This window comes from Lepidothrix coronata, unplaced genomic scaffold (genome assembly GCF_001604755.1).
Source record: "Lepidothrix coronata isolate B3197 unplaced genomic scaffold, Lepidothrix_coronata-1.0 Scaffold85, whole genome shotgun sequence".
NCBI lineage: Eukaryota > Metazoa > Chordata > Aves > Passeriformes > Pipridae > Lepidothrix > Lepidothrix coronata.
In genome coordinates, this window is record NW_016690265.1 from 887,911 (window position 1) to 898,585 (window position 10,675).

Consider the following 10,675-nt stretch of genomic DNA (forward strand, 5'->3'; position numbering starts at 1 on the left):
TTTTTGGCACCTCTTTCCAGAAAGATGATCTACATGTATTCTAAAGAACAAAAAAAAAAAAAAACCAAACATAAAGTTCTTAAATCATATTAGGTAATGTGATATTTCACAACAAACTGCTTTTTAAGCACAGAGAGATGCAAAGCACAGGGCACAGCTCAGACAAGCCGGTGTAGAAATGCTCCGAGACAGCTGCTGTTTTCTGCCTTTTGACTGTCAAATACTTTCTTGCCCTTTCACTGAACAACCCCCCAGCCAACACAGGTATCCTGGACCGGCACAGGCACATGATTCCCATAAAATGACAGAAATGTCTTCACCTGAAAGGAAGCTGGAAAGCCACAATTTTGCATCGCAAAGCTCACAGGGAGAGAAAATGCTCTTTTTGTTCTTAACTTTTAAGCCCTCGATGATGAAGGAAACCAGAGTTTCAACTTGGGAGTTGAAGGAAACAGGTCAAGGGGCACAGACACGAGGAAATGCATCATGGAGACAACACAGAATGCCAACATCTATATCAACCAAATGGCATTTAAAGCAGGTTTATGCATGACTAGGCAAGCTCTTTGGCAGCAAATACAGCTAAGCACTTTTCAGATCCCGTGTAGCTGGGCAAGACAGCGTGAGGGTATTGCAACAAGCAGTCTGCATTTCAAGCCAAACCACTGAGAAGCAGGAAGGGGGGGATGGGGTGAGAGGGAGGAAAAAAATCCCTCAGTGACAGTCCAATCACAGCATTAGAATATAAAATGCACATGAGCAAGTGGATGGGAAAAAACAATCCAGATCCTCTAAAAAGCATAGTCAGAGCACCACTTTTATCCACCTTTAAATGTTTCAGCAGCCTTTGAGAAACAAACTCAGGCCACACTGTATTACAAGCACAGTGCACACTAAACTGAGCCAAATAATCCACCTCCCTGTTCCTTTTTATTCCTGCTCAACAGCTTTCAACATCAGTGGATAGGATTAAATGGCCTTACAAGTGACTGCACCTAGAAATCTGCTTGTTTCTTTCTAGAGGCTCAGCTCTACTAAAACCAAACACAGGCACACTTCAACATATGATCAAGATTCATGCACTCTGAGTGAAATGATAAAAATATTTTGAATATCAAGAACTGCACATTTGCATTAAAATAAGTATCTTTATCAGAGCTACCTGGCTTGGTGCATTTGGACTTCTAACAGAGTTTTTTTCTTTGTAGGCTTGGGTTTTTTTCTCATTTAAAATGGAGTTAATGTGCAACATTCACCATGCTTTTAACACTCATTTAGCCTCATCCTCCTCTTCGCTTTCCCCCACACCTCTGTTTCTTTATCCTCAAATTCAAGATTCTGATGTTTTGCATAATGTCTGACTACAGCTGAATATAACATCCCATCATCTAGAGAGTTGATGAAGAATGTAGAAACCCGTTTTTTTAATCTTTAAAAACCAAAAAGAATACTGTCATTTTTGAAATTCTCTTACATTTCCCAACATTTATATTTTTCTAAAATACAACATTCTTCAATATTCAGTGTGGCTCTGTTACAAGACTGCATAAGCACTACATCAAACCTAACACTGCTTTTAAAACCTTAAAAGCCAACAACATAACCACCAGTCATTGCTGAAGCCAACACCCTAAACTTGTGCAGAGGATCAGCCCTAAAACAGTCTTTAATTTATTTGCTTATCACTCCAATAACCACATAGAAAGATCTAAGGGATAAAAACCAAACCAGAACATAATGAACATTTTAAACACTAGTCTTGGTTTAAATTTTTATAGCTTATTTAATTTCCCATCTTGTAGAAACATATATGCCTGCTGGCCTCCTTGTGCTGTTTTGTTTATTCATTCAGCAAAAGATTTTTCCACTGTAGTCACTCTGCATGCAAAGCTGGATGACAGCTGTAAAAAACAGACCATCTGTAACTATTGACCTACCACTGAATGTGTCACCAGATGTTTTCTATCTGTCTACAGTAGCTTCAAAGCATACCATATAAATCAAGTAGGTTTTTTTTCTTTTAAACATTGTTTAAAAAATATTTTATTGATAGTAAGTTGTCATAAGTTTAAAAAAAATTTGAGCAAAAAATTAAATTAACATGTTAACACCATTCTAAGTTGAACCCTCATACGGTTTTATTGTACATCGAGTTCCAACACAAAGAGCAGATGATGATATGGGAAGCATTTCCCAGCAAAACAAAAGCCTTATAATTATGGAAGCGTTAGTTACTGCAATTACCAAACCACAACATGAATAATTGTATTTGAGAAATTCACTAAAAATACAAGTACACTGCCTAATGAATTAAAAACCTGAACACCAAATACCAAAGAGTATTTAACATCAGACTTCTGTAGTTCAATATTTTAGGATAAAGTGAAAATCCAAGTGATTTACGAATATATATGTCAGGTAGTAGCTGAGATACCACCAATGCACAGAACCCTTCTAAGCAGTAGACATTTTAGATTAAAATATACTCAGTTGAAAACAATATTAGAGTTTTTTCTTTCAGTTAAGCAAACAATTGCAGTGTATTTTTAAAGGGAAGATGCCTCTGGGCATTGCAGTCTGGAGCATTTCGCTCTTTCTTAAGAAAGGAAGAGCTTTACTCTTTCTGAGACTTCAAGATAAAAGGAAGAGGGATTCTCCAACATGTTTCTAGGAGAGTGAGCAAATCCTACAGGCTAAAACAGAAGTGATACAAATAAGTCAACTTTGATTTCAGTTTTCAAAACAGATAACACTAGTAATGAGTACAGGATAAACATTAGCTGTGACTGAGAAGATTTGAAGGAAGGTCCATTCAAAACCCATGATCTTGGGTGATCAGAGGATTAAAAGGAAGCAAATTAAGAAATTCTTCCCCTTTTTTTTTTTTAATTAAGAAGAGCAAGCCAGTAGGTTAATCATACACACAGAGTACATACGTGGGTTGAGACAAATTCCACATTATCGGGGAAGAACCCCTCTCAAACCCTGAAGGTTGCAGCGTGCAGTGCAGGACCATTTCCTCTGCATCAATCTCATGGGAGAATTCTGCATGGACCACATGGTGTTTCCACTGGACCTGAACAAGTGGGGAAAGCCTAACAGAAAAACTGGAGTGAGTCATTCATCGCCCCAGATTAGTTACCCCACTCGCAAAAATATTCAGAGAGTAAACACATCTGAGCAGACTTTCACCTACAGAGCTACGAACTGCAAAAGATGGATTTCTACCTTTGCCTCACTGCCAGTTGCAGGCAGAGATTTGTAGGCCATCCCAAATCAGATGATGAAGCCTAAGAAATGCAAAACAGAAACGAAATTCACTGGTGGATCATTAATGCACTGAGAATAAGGTCAGGAAGATTTGTGTTACCCTCGGGAATCTCAACCTTCACTTAATTTAGCCATTCTAGTACATGCTCCTTGGTCCAAAACTATATTGAGTTATTGAAATATTTTTTCTTTCTATTAACAATATCAAAAAGTATAATATAAGGCTATTATGAGTTTATATTCGAAATTGCAGTGCCATCAGTTTTGATGATCAAAAATTAGATAATTTTCCAAGACAACCCACACTAATGCGTTGCTCCTCCTTCCTTCCCACCCAAACCAGTAACATCTCTATTTTCCATGACACCTCAGAAGCCTTGAAATGGCCACTCTGCACAGCCCTGGAAGCAATAAGTAAATACAATCAAAGTGTTGATCCTCATGTTATAAATATTTTAATTATCCTAAAGAATTATACATTTTGAAGTAACTGTTTGTTTCAATTAGTAAACAGACCATCCAGTTCCAACCCTCCTGCCATGGGGCCATGGGCAGGGACACCTTCCCCTAAACTAGGTTGCTCAAATCCCCATCCAACCTGGCCTTGAACACTTCCAGTAATAAAGTCTCCACAACTTCTCTAGGCAACTGTTCCAGTGCCTCATCACCCTCATTATAAAAATGTCTTCTTAATATCCAAGTCAATGATACCCAAGATTTCCTGGTTAAACAGTCACAGTCACCAGAGCTATCAGAGCTATTTTGTGAGATAATCTGTGTTCCCCAGCTTGTGCAGCTAAAAGTAGAGCACCAGAGTACGAATTTAAGCCATACACTCTGAAATTCTGAACTCTATTTTAGGGACTCTGCTTTTCCCAAAGCATGAAGTAGCAAGCTTTTCTGCAAACCCAACTCCCTGTACAACCCACAAATGAGAATTACTCACTCTATAACAATTACTGATGTTCCTTAAAAGTTAAGTTTCAAGTTTCAGGTTTTCTCCTTGTTTGGTTAAAGGACAGGCTACGACTTATGCCAAAGAAGGCTTTATTGCAGTCAAAGTCTTTACTAAATGGAAATTTATCTAAATTTCAGAATATTTCTCTAGTACAAAACAAAGTACCTTGTTTTTGGCAAAAGAGAGAATATCATCATGCTGATGAACAGCACGAAGTAAAATTATGTAAAAATTCTAAGAGAGATTTGTTTTATCTGAACATTAACTTAAATATGTATTTACAGGGTAAAGAGGCGAACTTTGTGAGGCTATGGCAAGAGATGAGCTCTAACTTAAAAAAGGAAAAGTAGAGCTGATGACATAAGAGAGAAATGCTCTACTTGAAAAAGCTCTACAATTTCTGGTTGAACCTTTCTAATGTCAATAGCAGCAGTATTGGTTCTGTATAAGACAAATCTTGGAGGAATGATGTTTCATAATGGAAGTTAAGTCCAAAGTTATACAATGTACTACACCTAAACATAGAATAGAACTGAAAGATTAACATCTGAACTAATTTTTTTTTAACTTTCTAGATTCCATTTCTAAAAGTATTAGTACACGGTACTTATCAATAAAAGTTTGAAAAATGTCCAATTAAAGATATGGAGGAACCTCAAATAGGAGGATGGGTAAAAGAGGACAAATACTTTTGTTTGGGTTTCTTCAAAATGCAGCAAAAATTAGATTGTTACAACAACACTGGAATATCCTATTCTGAAGTTCTGGAGGACACTTTTGTTCTCATATTTCATATCCTTTTCTGGAGATCCTGTGACTTACACTAAAACCTTCTGCAGTATGAAACCATCACCTCACTTTCACTGTACTCAAAGCTATTCTTGCAAAGATTTAAGCTACACTTAAAAATAAGTATGGCCCATTGAGCAGAACAAAAAGAGATTAATTGCCAGAAGAAAAAGAATATGTCAGACTTTCTGTGCAAAAATTCACCTTATTCCATCTTGTCTTATAAAAACTAATACTGAATTAAGAAGGAAATATATAATTATATTTGTCTGTCAGCCAATTTATCTTGCCATTAAGTATGGCTAAGCCACTTTGCCTTACCATTAGATGTCAGCACAGTCTAAGAGAAACTGTACAGGGAGCTTCAAGAACAATAAATTAATCACAAAAATGAAGCCATTACTGAATTAGACACCAAAAAGCCAATTAGATACTCAGAAAAGGACTAAATCCCCAAATATTCTAAGGGCATTACCAAAACCTAAGATGCATTTATCTCAAAAAAGAGGGAGGATTAGAAAAAGTGCCTGGACAGGCAGTAAGTATGGTCCAAGGCATGGAATATCTTGCTGAAAAATCCCCCCAGCCTGAAGCTGATACAGCTGTGGGAAATACAACAAATACATATAAAATACACACTGTGTCTCAACTCAATGTCTAGGGAGCACACAGTGAAATAGCAAGTCAGAATATTAAAAACAACGGGAATCTTCATCATGGAGTATGCAATTAAATTGTAACATCTGGTGTCACAGGTATTGTGGATGCCAAAGCTTTAAGTGGTTCTTAAAAGGGATAAGAAAAGTTTATGGAAAACCCATACTGATAATAACAGCCACAACACCAACCCAGATCAGAAGTCCATAAGCTGGTAAATGCCAAAGGCAGGGAGAATGTCAGTGCGTGCTTTGTTCTCATACACAGCTCTGTGTTCCACTGCCCAAATGTCCCTTTAGCTCAGCACCCAACATTTGCCAAGAAATAAGATGCTTCATTTAAGAGCAAGAGCAGAACAAACACAATGCTTTCTTTAATCATACACCAGAGGCCACTTTTGGAGCCAGGACAGAGGGCAGAGGGACCTGCAGCCCCTTCAGACACACAGGCACCCCTTACATTCTCAGGAAATGCAGAGATACTCCACTAAATGGGCTGATCCAGCCATGCAGAAAGTGAGGTCCTCAGCTCACAGGGATGCACAAAAAACATCCTAGGACAAAATAAAACTAAGACAAGTTAGTGCTGCTATGCCCAAAAGATACTGATGGAATCATCAGGCTGACAGTGCCTCCAATATAGAGCCCAAGAGACATCTAGAAAATCAACAAAATTAAACAACTGCCAGTGCCATAGACTGCCAGTATATAGCGAGCTCTTGCAGCAACAAGTGTCCTTTATTACTGGTTTGTTTTCCTTGTCAGTGTAGCTTAAACTTCCAGCCATCAGATTTTCTTGCAGCTTTGCCTGACAGATGGAAGAACTCCTGATGTTCTTTGCACAGGTACCTCTCAGGTGTCACCAAGCCATCCTTTGACCTCCTTGCAGACACCAAGGTCCTCAATACTCCCCTACAACATCAAGTTTCTGATCCTACATTGTGTCAAACCCGTGCATCTTTAAATTCACAAGCAAGTCACTAAAGTACTGGTGTGCAAGTCCTAGAACAAGGCAAAGCCTTTCAGGAGCAGTTGCATCAATATCCAATGCAGAACCTTTACCACAGTCCTTCACAATCCTTGGATTATTCTGGGATCACATCAAGAAGAAAAGAGTTTGCATTTGCTTCAGCAGTTTTTTCATCACTAATGCAAAGCCAGTTCTTATTTTGGGTGGGGTTCTCTGCCCCACGAGTAGAGTCAATTCTGTACTCATTCTGTATTTATGACCTAAAATCTGAATACAATTTCACAGAATCACCCAGGTTGGAAGATACTTCCAATATCATCGAGACCAACTATCAACCCAACATTACCATAATCACTCCTAAACCATAATCCCCAAGTGCCACATCCAGGCAATTCTTGAAAACTTCCAGAGGTGGTGACTCCACCACCTCCCTAGGCAACTTACTCCAATGCCTGACCTCTCTTTTGGTGACAAAATGTTTTCAAATATCTAATCTGAATCCCCCATGGTACAACTTAAGGCCAGTTCCTCTCATCTTTTCAGTTGAGACACAGAGAAGAGGCTGACCCCCTTGATTACAACCTCCTTTCGGGGACTTGTAGTGTCCCCTCTGAGCCTCCTCCAGAATAAACACCCCCAGTTCCCTCAGCTGCTCCTCTTAGAACATGTCTTCTAGGCCCTTCACCAGCTTATCAGAGTAAACTTGACTGCTCTGCAGCACTTCTCTTTTTTTTTTAACACATCAGCAGTTTTTACTCTATTTATGAGTGAAGGTATTTTTTCCTGTTGATAAGAATGTTCAAAATAAAGCCAAGAACACCCTTTGTCAGCACGCCACTAAAAACAAAGGTTATGGGCTTTTGACCTATTGTCCATTATTTTTTAATACTGTGGTATACTTCCTGTACTATTCTGTCTTTAATTACTTCAGCACCAAACAAAATGTCTTACAAAATAAAAATCATAAGCCCTTATTTTTATGGCACAGGACTGTAAAATGGCCTTTTTGACAGGGAATATGGTGAAAACAGTAGAAGAGGTTATGATAGTAATTCTGTCATTAGAAGCTTTTTATGAGGTATTTGTCTTCACCATAAGGTTTTTCTCCCAGAGCTTTTTTTCCTTAGCAGCATTCTCTCTCAATTATACATCTGTCCACAAGCCAAAAATTACTCACTGCTGAAAATGAATTACTGCAGATGTGTATGACTACAGACAGATGGGAAGCATCTCTGCTGTCTCAGATTTCTAGGTCATGAATAAAACTTCATTGAAAAACTCAAGCTATTAGAAAATAATTAAAGTGTAGCAACCCTTTTTAAGTAAAATTTTAAGTAAAATTGAAATTATATTGTTAGTGTCAGAAAACATTCACTTACTGAGCAATACTACAGCTATGCTTCTCATCAAACAATATTTCTAAAAACTTCCATTTCAGGTATTCAGCACAAGCTTCTTCAGAAAGACCATTGTGAGAAGCCTCAGTCTTAGTCATGAACAGCTTTAAAGGAAAGGGAAATGAAGAGATGGTTGTGTTCTTTCTAAGATCATGAATCTGATTCACTCACATGTCCAATTCCTGGCTTTGCCCCTCGCTCTCTGACCTGAGAAATTCGACCTGATGGCTTCATCCTCCAATTTCACCCTCCACTGCTTTGGTTTGTAAAGGAACACAGATACACACACACCAGAGATACTGCCCGGAGATACTGTCAGACCTACTGCTTTACAAAGTACTTTAAGACTTCCAAATGAAAACCATTTAAAAATGTCAAATAAGTGGGTTGTTGGATCAGTGTTAAAGTAATCACCTCTGCATTTTTTGAAGCCTGAAATGAAAGAAAATTACGCTGAAAGAAGATCAATCTCCATTCATTTTTTTGTGAACAGGCTGAAGAGCCGGAAGCCTTCCCCCATTTTGGAGAGTTGGATAGGAAAGACAGTAACTGTGTAAGTGAATGAAACACAGTCTTAGGGATTTTGAGAGACAACAGCAGTGAAACTGAATTGCCTTTAATTCAAAACACAAGATCATCATTATTTGAATCAAACTCGAATGAATAATACGTATTTAATATTTTAATGCACCTGAGAAAGCATAACAGGATGCAAGGTATTAGTCATCACTCGTGACAATAAAAAGGCTAATGCCTTGCTTAATGAATTCTCTAGCAAAGGAAACAATTACTGGTGCATTTCATGAATCTCTATTGCTAGAAAGGATTCGAACCAGCAGGGAGAAAAGATTACTTTTAACCTTTCATTGATTTATCGACCCTTTTTTTTGTGTCTCCAAGAAAGACACAAACCCACATCAAAATGCCAGGCACATGGACTGAGTGCCTACTCCATGTGTGAAACTGGTTCCTCTGTCACAGATCTACTATTAGGAGTAGCCCATGGATATCCAAAAACCTGTGCTTTACAGATTTAAACTACTGATTAAAAAAAAAACATATGTTTGTTCAGCAAAAAAAGAAAGAGTGGGGAAGAAAGAAACATTTATTCTGAAAGTAAATAAGAAATCACATCTAAAGGCATTTAGGTTAGAAATTTAGTTAAGGCTAATTAAGTTTAGACAAAGAACTGCAGATGCTGTGTTGGGTTTTTTCTCTATACCAAAAAGCCTCATATGTTGGATACTACAAGTCCAGAGGAAGCCACTAAAGTGATGAGAGGGCTGGAGCACCTCTGCTATGGAGACAGGATGAGAGGGCTGGGGTTGTTCGGCCTGGAGAAGAGAAGGCTCTGGGGACACTTTGGAGCACCTTCCAGTACCAAAAGGGGCTCCAAGAGAGCTGGAGAGGGACTTTGGACAAGGGCACAGAGGGACAGGACAAGGAGGAATGGCTTTAAACTGACAGGGTGGGGTGAGATTAGATTTTGGGAAGAAATTCTTTACTGTGAGGGTAGTGAGGCCATGGCACGGGGAAGCTGTGGATGCCCCATCCCTGGAAGTGCTCAAGGCCAGGTTGGATGGGGCTTGGAGCAACCTGGCCTAGTGGAAGGTGTCCCTGCTCACAGCAGTAGGGCTGGAACAAGATGATCTTTAAGGTCCCTTCCAACCCAAACCAGTCTATGATTCTATGGATATGTGCACTCATGCTGCTGTAAGAAAGCACATTAAGCACTGGGAAAACACTTTTTGAGATTGAATACTTTCCACTTGAAGAGTAAACTGTATAATACTTTAATATTATGATTGTGCTTTATTTCTTCCAAATTACTTTTATCTCTAAGAAGTATTCTAGTGAAGTAACTTTATGCAGACAAGGCAAATACGATTCTTGGTCACATTTTTCATTTTCCCCATATTACTGCCCTGTGGCAGCAACATACCACCAGCAGGTTCAGTATCACAACAACATAACCCTCAGAATATAAACAGCTGTGATGTGCAGCTCTAGATCTATAGTGATAGACTGGATACACCTGAAATCCCTCATGTAAGGCATCTTTAAGCCAAGAAAGTATAAATTCTTCCTATAATACTTTGTGTTAATTAGAGTACTCATAATAGATTTTAAGAAAGGAAGTTTCACCCATTAGCTACTGCAGATAGGTTTTGCTCAGTTACTAGGAGAAGAAAGAATAAAACCAGACAGAGACACTTTGCATGATTAGACTTCCAGAGACTGTGTTTCCAGTAATGCTTTGTTTGAAAACAGAAAATACCAAGGATAAAGCTTTGCTCCGATAGTTCCTACTCTTCAGACTATGGCAACTCATTCCAGTCAGAACAAAAGATACTTGGTCTGGGTATTCATCTATTGCCTGGGTATTCATCTATTTACCAGGTGCCCTGGTAAAACTAGATTTTTTAGTAGCACATAAATTAAAAATTATTTTTAAAAAAAATTGTACATTGCCATATATAAATTACATGTGTTTGGTTTTTGATATTTTTGTTTTCTTTTTTTTTTAATGCAGTACAAATGCTGGACCACTGCCTTTCCCCAGTTAAATGAGAAGAAAATTTCCCTCACCTAAACATAGTAAAATGGTAAATATCAAACGCATTTCTCAGAAATC